Source organism: Neofelis nebulosa, chromosome 14 (genome assembly GCF_028018385.1).
Source record: "Neofelis nebulosa isolate mNeoNeb1 chromosome 14, mNeoNeb1.pri, whole genome shotgun sequence".
NCBI classification, from domain to species: Eukaryota; Metazoa; Chordata; class Mammalia; order Carnivora; family Felidae; genus Neofelis; species Neofelis nebulosa.
Window position 1 is genome coordinate 47,216,226 of NC_080795.1, and position 15,551 is coordinate 47,231,776.

The 15,551-nt window shown below is 40.6% G+C and overlaps 1 long non-coding RNA gene across 6 annotated transcripts in view; it reads right to left on the minus strand.

The window, feature by feature from the left end:
- LOC131494384 (uncharacterized) overlaps positions 1 to 15,551 on the minus strand; it is an 86,474-nt gene that overhangs the window by 11,996 nt on the left and 58,927 nt on the right. For all 6 annotated transcript variants that reach the window (XR_009253363.1, XR_009253365.1, XR_009253364.1 and 3 more), the window contains one exon: positions 7,426 to 7,551. This is a non-coding gene — a long non-coding RNA (uncharacterized LOC131494384). The remainder of the gene's footprint in view (positions 1 to 7,425; positions 7,552 to 15,551) is intronic.

Genomic DNA, 15,551 nt, shown 5'->3' on the forward strand with positions numbered 1-15,551 from the left:
ACTTAGATTCTTTTTTTTTTTTTTAACGTTTATTTATTTTTGAGACAGAGAGAGACACAGCATGAACGGGGGAGGGTCAGAGAGAGGGAGACACAGAATCTGAAACAGGCTCCAGGCTCTGAGCTGTCAGCACAGAGCCCGACGCGGGGCTCGAACCCACAAACTGCGAGATCATGACCTGAGCCGAAGTCGGACGCTTAACCGACTGAGCCACCCAGGCGCCCCACAACTTGGATTCTTAAAATACGCTGGTAACTTTGCTACATCTGATGTATGAGAAATTTATATTTCATAGCCTTCTTATTTCCAAAGTAGGTTTGGAGTACCCAAATACCCAAGTGTTCACTTTATTTAGCTGACATTTTAACTTTTTTTTTTTCTTTCTTATAATTTCAGAAAGTCAACAAAGAACATGAATTGGTTAACCTTAAAGAGAGCTATCTTTAGTGGCCTGGAATTTAAAGGACAAATAAGAGAAGGATGTCTTTAATAAACAAGTGATGTGTCATTTGGGACAAATGCAGCGTGACATGTGGGTTCCTCCAACATAGTCATCAGGATACTTCAGCATACCTGGCATAGTTCACATTTGCAAGGTGTATGTGTGTGTATGCGTCAACCTTAGTGTTTAATTTCACTACTCGTCCGTCTCAGCAGGGCTTGTGCTTCCGGCGGTCTTTCTGCCCATGAGGACAGGTATATACACAGATTCTTCTTGTGCCTGATCTATATTTTGACATGTGGCTTACACAGGTCAGACGTTTGGCTCACCAGAATCTGTGACCAGGATAGTATATTATTATCTGGCCCACCAGGGGATTGGACCCAAAGCGTAGCCAACTATTCTCACCAATCGGTTCAGGAAATGTGACATTTTCACATCAGCTGGGCCATGCATGCTACTTCTTTGTGTCTCCGTTTCTACATTTTTCCCCCCAGAGATAATAACACCTCCATGACACTTAATGGAAGCCAATATTTTGCCCGATACAATATGTTGACTGCAGGCTGTTAACTGGCTTATAAGATAATCCAATTAACTGGAGAGAAAGACAGTATACACTGTTAAAAACAGTTGCATTGATTAAAACCTAATTATAACTAAGTTGAACACTGGCTTTTTTTTAAAAGAACTTTTTCAGTTTGGAGGAAATTCAATATGGGGAAAAGAAAAGGAAAGAAATTGAAAGAAATAGGAAGAGAATTTTTCCTGTTTTTGAGTCAAAACTTTTTGAGGAAACATATCTATTCCAACCCCTGTTTTTCTTACTCATCAATAAAATGCAGCATCCCATAAAATTTGCTATAATATGATGCTCCAGAGTTCTTTAATTATCAGATAAAGTCTCTTTTGCTGTTACATTATTATTGTAATTAGAGTGTACTTTTCAGCTGGCCCAGCATTTTTTTTTTTCGTAATATAAATGCTTAGTCTGATTTGTGATCAAAAAAGCGGCAGAGTTAAAAATTCAGGTCATAAACGTGTATTGAAATGGGAATGAAAGTAGCAGGTCCAAAATATTGGAAATGCGGCTGAATAAGCATTTACAGCAGGGCGTGATCCTGAATAATGCCAATATATGTGGTTGCTGCCTCGTTGGGAAATGGATGAGTCGACTCGCTAGACAAGTCCAACCGAGACTAACATGAGGTTCTGAAACTAGGGGACAGCTCTCACCTTCTGCTCCCATAGGATGATGTTTGTCAGCTTAAAAAAAAATTGCCAAGCACTGTGTTTTTCGATAAGACAAAACGGGCCATAGGGTTCTAATGTCAGAGCAGGGCTTTGGTATTATCAGTGGAGTTCATTTCTGAGAGCAGCTGACTGATGTTCTTTCTGCATTTTCCAGCTGAATACTTCACATGCCATGTCACTGACTCCCTCACACCAAAACCTCAAGTGTCCCTGTACCGTGATGCACCTGCAGAATTACTAATGGACATTTTCCACCCTCTAAATATATGATCAATCTATTTGCTAAAAGGAATTCTGACTCCACAAATGTGAGTTTTATTTTCTTATTCATCTTCTTCCTCCTTCCAAACAAAAAATAAGCTAGACAACTGTTGAAAATTTCTTACATCATTCCTGCTTCATTGCCATCCCAAAGTATGTGTCAGAGAGGGGAAATGTAGAGGGACTGTCTTAATTCAGTGTGCAGACTAATTGGGAATCCCTCTGGAAATTTATGGAAAACAAATCAAGGACTGCTCAAATGAAATAATCATGAGATTGATCCTATATAAAAAACATGTTGATTTCTATGAATAACTCAAAATATCTAATCTGCTTACTTAGTGGCCTCTTTGTAATTATAGGGAATATTTTTTCTTTTTCTCTTTACATCATTTACTTCTGTTACTTTGAATTTGCCTTCACAGCAGGTAAAGCATTTCCTTAATGCTTTTTCCATAAAAAGAGTAATATTTAAGGATCTGTTAGGAAGGAATTTAGAAATAGAAGAGTCCTAAAGTTTGCAGGAAACCATCAAAGACGTCCAAATAGCCAAAGCAATCATGAGAAAGAAGAACAAAGCTGAAGGCATCATGCTCTCTGGTTTCAAACTATATTAAAAAGCTATAGTAATTAAAACAGTGTGATATGGGCATAAAAACAGACACATAGATCAATGGAAAGGACTAGAGAGCCCAGAAATAAATCCATGCATTTAGTCAATTAATTTATGATAAAGCAGTCAAGAATGTACAATGGGGGAATGACAGTCTCTTCAATAAATGGTATTGGGAAAACTGGACAGCCATGTGCAAAAGAATGAAAATTGACCACCACCTTATGCCATATACAAAAATTAGCTCAAAATGGATTAAAGATCTGAATGTAAGCTCTGCAACCATACACTATGGAAAACAGCATGGAGTTTCCTCAAAAACTTAAAAATAGAACTAACATATGATCCATCAATTCCACTTTTGGGTATTTACCTGAAGAAAACAAAAACACTGATTGGAAAAGATATGTGCATCCCCATGTTCATTGCAGCAGTATTTACAAAAGCCAAGATATGGAAACAACCTAAATGTCCATCAGTGGATGGATGAATGGATAAAGCTGTAGTATATATATACGATGGACTATTACCCCGCTATAATAAAGAATAAGATCTTGCCATTTGTGACAATATGGATGAATCTTGAGGGAACTACACCAAGTGAAATAAATTAGACAGAGAAAGGCAAATAATATATGATCTTTCTTATACGCGGAATCTAATACATATATATAACGTATATATTATAAATATATATATATTATATATATAACATATATATCATATATATATATAATATATATATAACATATATATAATATATATATCTCAAGCTCACAGCTATGGAAAACAGATTGGTGGTTGCACAAGAGGGGGTGGGAGAAGGTTGGGGGTGGGAGCAATGGATGAACTGTTTTGTGAGGTTTTTTAGCTTAAGTAAATTGAGTTTTTTTTTTTAAATTTTTTTTTTTAACGTTTTATTTATTTTTGAGACAGAGAGAGACGGAGCATGAACGGGGGAGGGGCAGAGAGAGGGGGAGACACAGAATTGGAAGCAGACTCCGGGCTCTGAGCCATCAGCCCAGAGCCCGACGCGGGGCTCGAACTCACGGAGCGTGAGATCGTGACCTGAGCCGAAGTCGGCTGCTTAACCGACTGAGCCACCCAGGCGCCCCTTAAATAAATTGAGTTTTAAAAAAATCTGTTACTAGTGGTGAAGCATGGGGAAGCTCCATAGCTGCTGGACACTGGTGGGAGTGGGGAGGTTGTGGCCACGGTGATCCCAGTGGGGGTGGGATATGGTGCACTTGGTGCATCCTGTGAACAGTGAGAGGGGAGAACTGCAAAGTCTCTCTCCCAGAAGAAGGAAATTGTGCAAAGGCAAATCAGAATAAGCACCATTTTTTTTTCTAGTAGCAAATATCCTCAGGCAAAGATTGGCGTTCAGATTTAAATCGGATTTAAATCACCCATTTAGTTCTATGTCTCGTAGAGTGAATTTCATGTTAAAGGTCTGCAGGTCTTTTCGATTAACAGAAGTAATCAGCTATTTGCCATTATTCATGTAAATTAGAAATGTGCATGTTTTCTGTTGAGTCCTTTCTTCTGCCACCTGGTGGATTTTACTTAAAACTTCAGTAATAATGTCCTGAGTTGAACATGTCAGCTGATGATGTTTTATGATTTATCTCATTTGAGTTTTTCCAAGTGTTTGATAGACACTGTTAATAAACATTTTAAAAACACATCATTGGATAATAATATAAATTTCAGGGATATCTAGGTCTATTTTAAGACACTCTAAAATTGTTACTGTTCAATTATTTTTACTTAGGCCCATTTCTCTGAAGAAATGGAATGGTCATGACTTTAGGTTATTGTCTTGGTTAAGGTCTCTAATTTCTTTTGGAGTTTTTATTTTTTAAATTTTTTGTGTTTACTGCTTTTTGAGAAAGAGATTCAGAGCACAACAGAGGAGGGGCAGAGAGAGAGGGAGACCCAGAATCTGAAGCAGGCTCCAGGCTCTGAGCTGTCAGCACAGAGCCCCATGTGGAGCTCAAACTCATGAACTGTAAGATCACGACCCGAGCTGAAGTCAGACGCTCAACCGACTGAGCCACCCAGGTAGCCCTACAATCTTTAGCATGCTTTTTACCTCCCTCTTTACCTATTTTGACCCTTTTGTATTTTGTAACTTCTTCAAATAATTCCTGGACTGAAGTTAAAAATGAAATTAAGCTAGTTTAGTATACTGTTTAAAACATTGATATTAAAAGAGAAAGTCACTAGTGGTGTATATGGGGGGGGGGGGGGGACAAACAGAGACGGAACACAAGAACAGGTTAAATATTGTTGTTGTCCAATCAGAGTAAGTAGACTTGTTAACCAGCGTTATTCACAATAGCCAAATGGTGGAAACAACCCAAGTGTCCATCAACAGAGGCCTGGATAAACAAACTGTGATAAACACATGGGACAGAATATAATTCAGCTATAAAGAGGGAATGAGATTCTGACACATGGATAAGCCTTGGAAACATGATGCTAAGTGAAATAAGTCAGACACAAAAAGACAAACACTGTATGGTTCCACTTATGTGAGATATCAAGAATAGAAAAATTGGGGGTGCATAGGTGACTCAGTCAGCTGAGCGTCTGACTCTTGATTTTGGCTCACAGTTGTGAGATCGAGCCCCACATTGGGCTCCCTGCTGAGCATGGAGCCTGCTTAAGATTCTCTCTCTGCCTCTGTCTGTCTCTCTCCCTCTGCCCCTGGCCCCTGCTCATGATCTCTCTCTCTCATGGTGGGGCCGGGGGGGGGGGGGGAGACAAATTCACAGAGACAGAAAGTAGAATACAAGTTTCCAGGGCTGGGAGAGAGGGGAATACGAAATTATTGCTTAATGGTTATAGAATTTCTGTTTACGGTGATGCAAGAGTTTTGGAAATGGATTATGGTGATGGTCACACAACATTATGAGTGTACTTACATGCCACTGAAACATACACTTAAAAATGGTTAAAATGGTAAACATCATGTTGTATGTATTTTACTGTAATAAAACACATTTTAAAACACGTTAAATATCATTCTTTTATGATTAAGATAATTAGAGTCATTACTCTTAATGGGCTGTCAGTAATTGTCATGCGGTTTTCCCATAAGGCATCCCAGAACCCATGCCACATAGTTGATCATTATAAAGAAGATCATATTTTATTAAAGGAATAAAGTTATAATCGAGAGTTACATTTGGGAGTACATGAGCAAGGAAGCAGGAATGTGTAAGTTTCAGAGATGACCAGAAATATGCCATAAAAGCCAAGACGTTGTAATAGTTGTCACGGCTTAAGACTATTGTGTATGTTTACACACGAGATAGAGAGGGCATTAGGGGAAGGCAGCACCTGACTCCGGACACCCACCAGGGCAAGGGTGACCCTGTGCAAGGGGTCTGGTAATATCTAATATGGTTCAGAAAAATGGCGTGCCTCAGAAGACAGAACAGTGGGGCAGAGAATCTGGAAATCTGGAAAGGGAGCCATGACAGAGAGGTACACCTGTGATATAAAATAGACATCTGGGAGGCCAATATATGAGAGCCAATCTCCCAGCCACTGAGAGGGGACAAAAAGCAGGACTCTAGTTAAAGGGAGGAGTTAAGAATCTACTCAGTTTTATAGATCAAGAACTTGGAAATAAGGAAAGCTAGCCTAAGTTTTGATAATATTTATATCCTTCAGTTTAACAATTTGTTTATAGGGAATTGATTCCATAGAAGTAATTATTTAGCACAAGGATGTAACTATTAATACAAACATTTTAATAGCAACAGCACTTAAAATAATGAAAATTACTATTAACTGAAAGGCACAATAATAAGGAAATCCATACAACAAAACATGTAGTCATTAAAAATCCTATCATGGAAGAAATCCCAAAGGGTTGTAAATGTGGTTTCGTTTCTGTAAATACTAGAGACTGTTCTTTGGTTAGACAGTACTTATGTAAGAACTCCACTGGAAAAAAATAAAAGGAGATTACACTGTCAACATTTTATATCAGAAGCCCTCTGTTACTCAGAACTTCTTTTCATCGCAGAGAGAGATCATGGGATAAGAGAGGTCTTTCTTTTGCTCATTTCATTCATGTTGTTAAAATGTTTTATTACCTTTGTATGCTTTACTAAAAGAGTGCTTTTATAAAGTCTTGCATGGATGCAGAGACCAAAAAAAAAAACAAAAACAAAAAAAACAAAAAACCTATATAAAAAACGTTTGCTTCTGTTATTGCAGAGGGGCTCTGCTCGGTAATAAATACCAGCTTCATTCATGCATTCACTGAACACCTACCTTGTGCCCAGTTAACAGTAGACAGAGCCCTTGTTTATAGGTTGCTTACACTCTAAGGCAGGGAGGCAGACGACCAATCAGGACACTACGCATGACTGTGGGCGGTGATTGATGCTATTTACAAGATAACAGGAGACAGCAAGACTGGAGTGGCCGCTTCCGGGACAGTTCAGGAAAGGCCTGATGACCAGCTATGTATGTCCGCCGGGTGGAAGTGTCCCGCACTTGACACTTCTATTGAATAATAAATCATGTCATTTCATACAACTCCTATTTATCTGCTCTGCGTTCAAGTATGGCAGGAGGCAGGTGGTGTATTATTGAGAAGGAGCTTTCAAGAAATGTCATTCTTGACTCACTTCACAATTTATTGAAAAGCCAGAAAAAGCATTACCAGATCATTAATCCAGACGTTACAAAATGAGCTTCAACATTTTTCTGTCCGGAAAATGTCTAGGACACGACTCTAAGTGGATCCTGCCCCAAAGCTGCTAGACCAGGGTGCAAACGCCTAACTGTGGTGCCCAGCCAGCGTGCCAACTTAGGCCGTCCTCTGCCTCACCTGTCCTCCACCAGACTCTGCTGTGCCGGTGCTTCTGCTACTGCCTCCAGAGTTGGTCGGACTCATTCATTCAGTGGACATTTCCTGAGTGCCTACTGCACACCGTGTGCACACAGAGCTCGTAGCCTAGTAGAAAAGGCAGACAATTAAACAAGCAATTACAACAAATTGTAATCATGCGATAATAAGCTGCTTCAGGGATTCTGAGCATAGGGCACAGGGAGAGTCATGAGAAAAGGGAAGCCAAGGACTTGCCAGTTCTCTTTACCCATCATTTTTCTAACAGAACATTTTCAAACCTACACTGAGGCAGAGAGAATAACAGAATGAAGTCCCATCTCCATCAGCCTGCTTCAGTGACTATCGATTCATGGTCAGTCTTGTTTTCTCTATACCTCTTCCATTTGACCAACTCTCCTCCCCTACTCCTTGGATTATTTTGAAGCAAATCCCAGACATGGTTTTATTTGAAAATATTTGTGTATTTATTTTATCTTCCGCTCCTGGTACAATATCTGCTCATGGTAGGCACTCACTGGCTAAACTAATTTGTTTGCTAAACCAATAAACACTTGAGTGGATGGAAGAAAGGCACATATGAAGGACATTGTCTGCCATATTGGAGTTTGGACTCAGTTCTGTGGCTACTGGGAAGTCAATGCAGGGTCTTGAATCAGAGAGTGACATAAAGTAGTCACTCTGTCTAAACTGGAGAAAGAACCAGAGGCAGAGGCTGCATCCACAGAGGGATTTTTAGGAGGCTATTGTACAAATCCAGGCAACCAGATTACAGTTATGTGTGGGAGAGGCTAAGTAGCTGGAAGAAGTGAAAGGGGGCTGGGGAGGAGGCTGGAAAAAAAAAACCCAAATTAACACCTAGAGATAGAAAGAAGAAGAGAAGGAACATAGCCAATAAGAACGATGAAAAAGAGCCAGAGAAAGAAGAGGGTAAGAGTATAAGCGAGAGGATGCTGAGGAATATGGAGGGAGGGGGGGGGCATAGGACCAGGGGCCTGGCAGGTTCTTACGTTGATCTCACTGTGCCATGCTGGGCAAATGCCCACTGAGAGGAGGTTGCCCATTTCCTGCCAGTTCTCTTTGCCTCTCTGGATTGAGTGCCAGCTATTCTCAAGCCAATATTTGATCCAAGAAGGGAGGAGGAAGGGAGGGAGGGAACAAGGGAAGGGCAGTGCCAATAGTTCTCAGGGATTTGCGGGTATCCTAGAAGCATCTGGGCAATGTGAGAGGAGGTGAAATCTAGGCAGGAAAAGAGCTAGCAGGAACCAGACTGAGGGGGGAAGAGCCTGCAGCCAACTGGGAAGAGGTTCAAGGCCAGGTCTTCTCTCAGAGGAAGCTGGAGGGGGAACAGAGCTCTGGGCAGATGACCAGTGTCCCTGGCACATCCAAGTGGTATTTAATAGAATGCAGGCAGCTCAAGGCTCCCATAGATACTGGCAGCAGGGGAGGGGGCAGCCACCCTGTCCTCAAGCACACACTGAGCCCCAGGTAGGGAAGCCACTTGTTGACCCTACCCCCCCTCTGCCAGACTTTCAGGTTCAAGGCCTTGGCAAAATAGATCTTACAAGTGAACAAACAGCCTTTAGAATCCAAAGCTCGGCAGGAAGGGGATGAATATTTGAGATATTCCTGTTTTCTAAACTTGGCGAGATTTAATAAGGTTTCCTAGCCTCCATGAATATCCATTTGTCTTAGGGGTGCTGTGAAGGATTTCCCTCCATACAGCTGCCCTCTTACCACATTGCTTCCTCTGCGGTCTTAGGTGGGTAAGACCTTGGGTGGTGGCTGACAGTCATTGGTCAAGTTTGTTGCCGGGGCAGAGTGACTGGCCATAGCTCCTCAGCAAGGATGAGTTGACTTTATTCTTCTCCTTCATTTTCCTTCCAGGCCAACCAGAGGCTGCCCCCTGCGAATGTGTTTACTTTACAGATTCCACCTTCCCTTGGGTGGAGGCTGACCTTTGACTGGGGTTAGCAGACCCATTTGGGCAATGACCCTGAGGTATGCTCCCTGACCTAGCTTTCACTGGCAGCAAAGGTGGAATTTTGTTAGCTCTCTGCTACCTCTTCTGTCCAGAACTTGGGGACTTGCTCTTCCTGGATCCCTGGTGGACCTGGAAAATGCTATGGGCAGCCAGGCTTCTGCAGGCAAGCCTTGGCCTCCAGAAGAGGAAGAAGATGTTCTGGCCTGCTGTGTCATTCCCTTGGGGCTCCTGGTGACATCCCTGACTGTCTTTTTGGCTTCTTTGTGATATATGTGGACAAGTTTCTCCCAAACTCTTCATGGAGATATTTGCATCAAAAGAGAAACTAACAGGAACAGTAAACAAAAGGGACCACAAGCAAGGGACTGGTGGATGTTATTCAGATTCCCTGTCCCAAACCACACATATTTTATAGAAAAGGGAACAGCCACCCTTAGTTTATCTTGCTCAAGAACACTGATTGCAATCTATTATGTACTTTGTTCCTGTAAGACGGATAACCTGTATCACTGCAGGTCCTGAACTGGGAAGTTCAGGCCCCATTTGACAGTTTTCCTACTTCTCTCCTTGTCCCTCCAGATGCCGCAGGATCAGATCAAACATGAACCTCTGCCCTTGGGTCTGAACGTCTGGACTTAAAACCGGTGCTTCTAATGGTACAACATAGTAATAGCTCAGCGTGTGTTAGCAGAGAATAGTTCTGGATAATGACATCTTCTCTAAAATGTGACAACTGAATTCCTGAAGTTCCTAGTGTATAGCCATTTTAAAAAGAAAGCTTTCAACAATATGTACTCATTACCCTGCCTTGTTAACAGAGTGGGCTGGAGCAAGCTTAAACTTGTGTTAATTTAGAATTGCCATTGGATGCTCCTGATATCATACTTGGCCCATGGGTGAACGAAACATAGCCTGTTGCTTCTCTGACTTCCATCACATTACCTCCTAGCCAGCCATCTGTGTCCCTGCTTCTATTTCAACAGTCCATGTTTAATAGTCAAGTTTAATAGTCTTTCTTTTGTACCACTCTCCCTTTAGTAAGCTCTCTAAAGCCACAGATATTCATAGAATGAGAATTTTTAGAGCTAGAAGGAAATTGGAGCTCCCAATTTGTCACCAAGGGCAGGACTGCAGGTTGCTAAGGAAACCTGACAATCCAGTGTTGGTACCACTAAGTCAAGATCGCTTTCTCTGTGCCTCTGAAGGAATCAATTGTCAAGACTTTGTCTCAATTGGCATTGTTGAGGTCAGTCTTGTAAACTAATTTACAGCTTATTCTCATGGTCACTGTTAACCTGGAACCAGGCCCAAGGAGGAGAACACTGCTCCACCCAGATCCAATCCCACCTACCAGAAGTGCCATACATAGAGATTGGAACTCTCTAAGTTCCTATCCACAGTTCACGTGCCTCTTGAGTCCATGTGAGATAGAGCCACAGGTAACACTGAGCATTTTTTTTTTTTTAATTTTTTTTTTCAACGTTTTTTTTAAATTTATTTTTGGGACAGAGAGAGACAGAGCATGAACGGGGGAGGGGCAGAGAGAGAGAGGGACACACAGAATCGGAAACAGGCTCCAGGCTCCGAGCCATCAGCCCAGAGCCCGACGCGGGGCTCGAACTCACGGACCGCGAGATCGTGACCTGGCTGAAGTCGGACGCTTAACCGACGGCGCCACCCAGGCGCCCCAACACTGAGCATTAAAGATGTGTTATGAAAAAGTCCGCGCCAAAGATTAGGGAATCGTGATGAGAACAGGAGGGTGTCCAGATCCTCTCCGTTGTTCCAACATGAGAATTGGCAGGTTTGGTGACTGGCTTCTGGGTGAAGTAGGGGGATGGTCCCAGATAAGCCAGCTCTCTAACTTGGGTGTGGCACAAACCAAGACTTAGAGCACACAGGTAAGAGCTATTTTAGAAGTGTAGATAGCAGGTTTATCTTTGAGCACATATTTCAGGGGGTGTGTAGGGGAAATAGAGTCCCTGGCTTAAACACTCAGACTGTAACTATTCTGAAAGATGTTTATGGAATTTCTCCAACTCTGAAGATCCTGTGGTAGAAAGAGGCAGGACACCTTGGTTCTCTTGGACCAGGTTCTTCCACTAACCAGCTATGTTTCCCTAAGCATGTCATGACTTTCCTGAAATTTCTGAAACATGTTTTACATATTTAATGAGAATATTTTCAAGGTCTGGGTTTTTTTTACTTTTTTTTTTTAATCTTTATTTATTTCTGAGGGAGAGAAAGACAGTGTGTGAGCATGGGAGGCACAGAGAGAGAGGGAGACACAGAATCCGAAGCAGGCTCCCGGCTCTGAGCTGTCAGCACAGAGCCCGATGCAGGGCTCGAACCCAAGGACTGTGAGATCATGACCTGAGCCGAAGTCAGACACTTAATCGACTGAGGCACCCAGGCACCCCTCAAGGTCTGTTTTAACTGTGACATCCATAGCCAGGTCTCCTTTTCCAGGGTGGTATATTCAATCAATGCGTTTATGTATTGCCACTGAGACAGCTATGTTGGCCTCACACTCACAGCCTCAGGGTCTTTTGGTTTTGGTTTTGCTTTCTTTAAGTGGTGGTAAAAAAATCACATAATATAAATTCACCATTGTAGCCATTTTTAAGTGTACAATTTGGTAGCTTTTAGTACACTCACAATGTTGTGCAACCATCACCCCTATCAAGTTCCAGAATGTTTTCATGATCCCCCAAGGAAACCCTGTACTCATTAAGCAGTTATTCTTCATTTCCCCCTCCCCCAACCCCTGGCAACCAGTAACCTGCTTTCTGGCTCTATGGATTTGCCTATTCTAAATTTTCATATAAATGGGATCATACAACATGTGTCCTTTTGTATTTGGTTTTTTCACTTAGCATAATGTTTTCAAGGTTCATCTATGTCATATATATGAACATATATATATGTGCGTGTGTGTGAGCACTTCATTCCTTTTTATGGCTGAATAATATTCCACTATATCCATATACCACATTTTGCTTATCAATGCGTCCGTTGACGGACATTTGAATTGTTTTCAACTTTTGGCAACTGTGAGTAGTGCTGTTATGAATGTTTGTGTACAAGTTTTTGTTTGAACACCTGTTTTCAAATCTAGGGGAGGAATTTCTGAGTCATGTGACAATTCTATGTTTACCTTTATGAGGAGCAGCTGAACCATTTCACATTCCTATCAGCAACGAGTGAGGGTTCCAATTTCTCTGCGTCCTCACTAACACTTGTTATTTCTTTATTCCTTTATTATAGCCATCCTAGTGGGTATGAAGTAATATCCCCCTGTGGTTTGGGTTTGTATTTTCCCAATGACTAGTGATGTTGATTATCGTTCCATGTGCTGGTTGGCCATTTGTATACCTATCTATTAAAATCTTTTGCCCATTTTTTTCACTGGATTGTCTTTCTGTTGTTGAGTTTTAAGAGTTCTTTATATATTCTGGATAGTAGGTCCTTATCAGATGTATGATTTGCATATATTTCTCCCATTCTGTGGATTGTCCTTTCACTTACTTAATTCTTTGATTTACAGAAGTTTTATTTTTGATGAAATTCAACTCATCTTTTTTTTTTTTCTTTCATTGTGTTTTTGGTGTCATATCTAAGAAAACACTGCCAAATCCAAGGTCACGAAAAGTTACCCTTTGGTTTTCTTCTCAGAGCTTTATAGTTTTAGTTCTTACATGTAGGTCTTTGACCAATTTTGAGTTAATTTTTGTATACGGTCTGAGGTGGAGGTCCAACTTCATACTTTGCAGGTATATACCCAGTTATCTTGACAATACTTAGGAAGGTGCTTATAACTGTTGGTTTAATTCCACAGCAGCTAACCATATTAACTGTGCTACACTTTCCATGTATTGTGCCCATGCACAGTAGACACTGCTGATTGTCTACCTGTATCCATTATTCCCTCTTTCTTCCTAACAGAATCCTAGTTTTGTTTAGTACCTACTTCTCTCCTCTATGATTCAGGGTAAAGTGATCCCACCCTGTACTCCAGATCTTGCTAAGCCTAAGTCTGCTGTTCTCACAGTATGGTTCCCCAGGCCCTTTCAGGAGTTTTATGGGATCAAAACTATCTCCATAATAATACTAAGATATTATTTGCCCTTTCCTCTGTAGCTGACATTTGCACTCATGATGCAAAAGCACTGTCGGTGCATCAGCATGAATCGAGTCATTGGCACATATCATACACACTGTAGTAGTATCATTGTATTCTTGCACTGCACCATGCACTTGCAGAAAAAAATACCCCAACTAGTTTTACTTAATGTCTTTGATGATGAAGAAAAAAATTTAATTCATTAAATTTTGACCCTTGAATATGCATTTTTGATATCTGTACTTTTAAAAACGGCAAGTTTTCATAAATTTCTTCTCTGCATATTGAAAAATATGATAATTGTCTTGAGGGAAAGCAGACATGTGATTGTGGGGTTGCGGTTTAGCTCCTTTTTTACTTGAAAGAAGGACTGACCAACTATGGTTACTTAAGTTTGAGTATTTGGTAGACATTATCTCAAATTTGGACAAAGTGAGTCACTTCAGAGAAAACAATGGACAGTATTTGTTACCAGTGATAAAGGGCAAGCTTTTGAGCAAAATTAGAATTTTGGAAAATTTGTATTTGTCTCTGTGAGCTTGATAGCTTTCCTATATTTACTGATAGCTTCCCAATATTTAAAGACTTTTCTTTTTTTTATTAAAAAAAATTTTTTTTAATATTTATTTATTTTTGAGAGACAGAGAGAGAGCACAAGTGGGGGAGGGGCAGAGAGAGAAGGAGACACAGAATCCAAAGCAGGCTCCAGGCTCTGAGCTGTCGGCACAGAGCCCAACGCGGGGCTCGAACCCACAAACTGCGAGATCATGACCTGAGCTGAAGTCGGATGCTCAACCGACTGAGCCACCCAGGCGCCCCTAAAGACTTTTCTGATAAGATCAGTGGTGATACTAATTAATTAGATTACTGAGATATTGTATAATGATATGTGTCAATATTTAAAAGATCTGCATAACTCATTGAACTAATATTTTCCAAATGACCAATGCTTGACTTTACAAAATTATGCAAGAGTTAAAGATCCATGCAAGATAGATCAATGGATGTAACAGAACATAAAAACTTCACTGATAGGGTTTCAGATCCACATTATAACCAATCTTCAGGAAACTAATCTTGGGTTTGAGTACAGTATCAAAGAAGAATATCCACAATATCTGAAAAGACTATTAAAATGCTCCTTTCTTTTCTAACTACGTTATCTGTATAAGACCGATTTTTTTCCATATACTTGAAACCAAAACAACATTGAGTATTTCTCAGTTTTAGTTCTTACTGCAACAAATGTTGATAGATATAACCCACATCAACAGTGTCCTGAGACCAATAGTTTTGAGAACTACTCAAACTGGGTCTAAGCTGTAATGGTATCATTGAATTAGTAATTTTACTGTTACTAGAATTTGCCCTAGCTCTGTGTATCTTGTTTTGAACAAACTAACTTTGTTCCTTTGTTTAAGCCAGAGTAAGTAAAGCTTTACTATGGCTTACAACCTAAGCATTCTGAATGGTGCATCATGGCACAAACTTCAAACCAATGGACTGTTTTTCTCTGATGAAGTGTATCTAATGCTAAGACATCTTCAGCTGTTTTTGTTTCCTATATCTGTAATGCATTTTCATCATTTAAATCATTTAAATCCAAGTGATTTGATTCTTATTGTTTACTATCCACAAAATACAGTGAGCTTAATACTTCCTTCCTTCCTTCCAGCTAGCCCCTGATTTTTTTTTTTTTAGCTTCTTCAAGACGTTATACGTAATGTTGTTATTATTCTATCTGCAGTCTCAAATTCTTCCAATTCCTGAGCCTGTTCTCAGTAAGGCAATAAAGATCTCATGAGCCTTAGCTTAAGACTCACTACTGCTCTTTACCTGGGGCTGGTGCATGGTGGTAAGTTCTGGGCTACAAGGAGCTCTCACTTTTTCTTGCTGTTTAATTCTCTGACCCGGTCTCCTTATTGCTTTCCCTTCCTAGCCTTTCAATTTCCTATGAATCCTATAGTGGACATCCAAGTTTTTTGCCTTCTCAGCATTGCT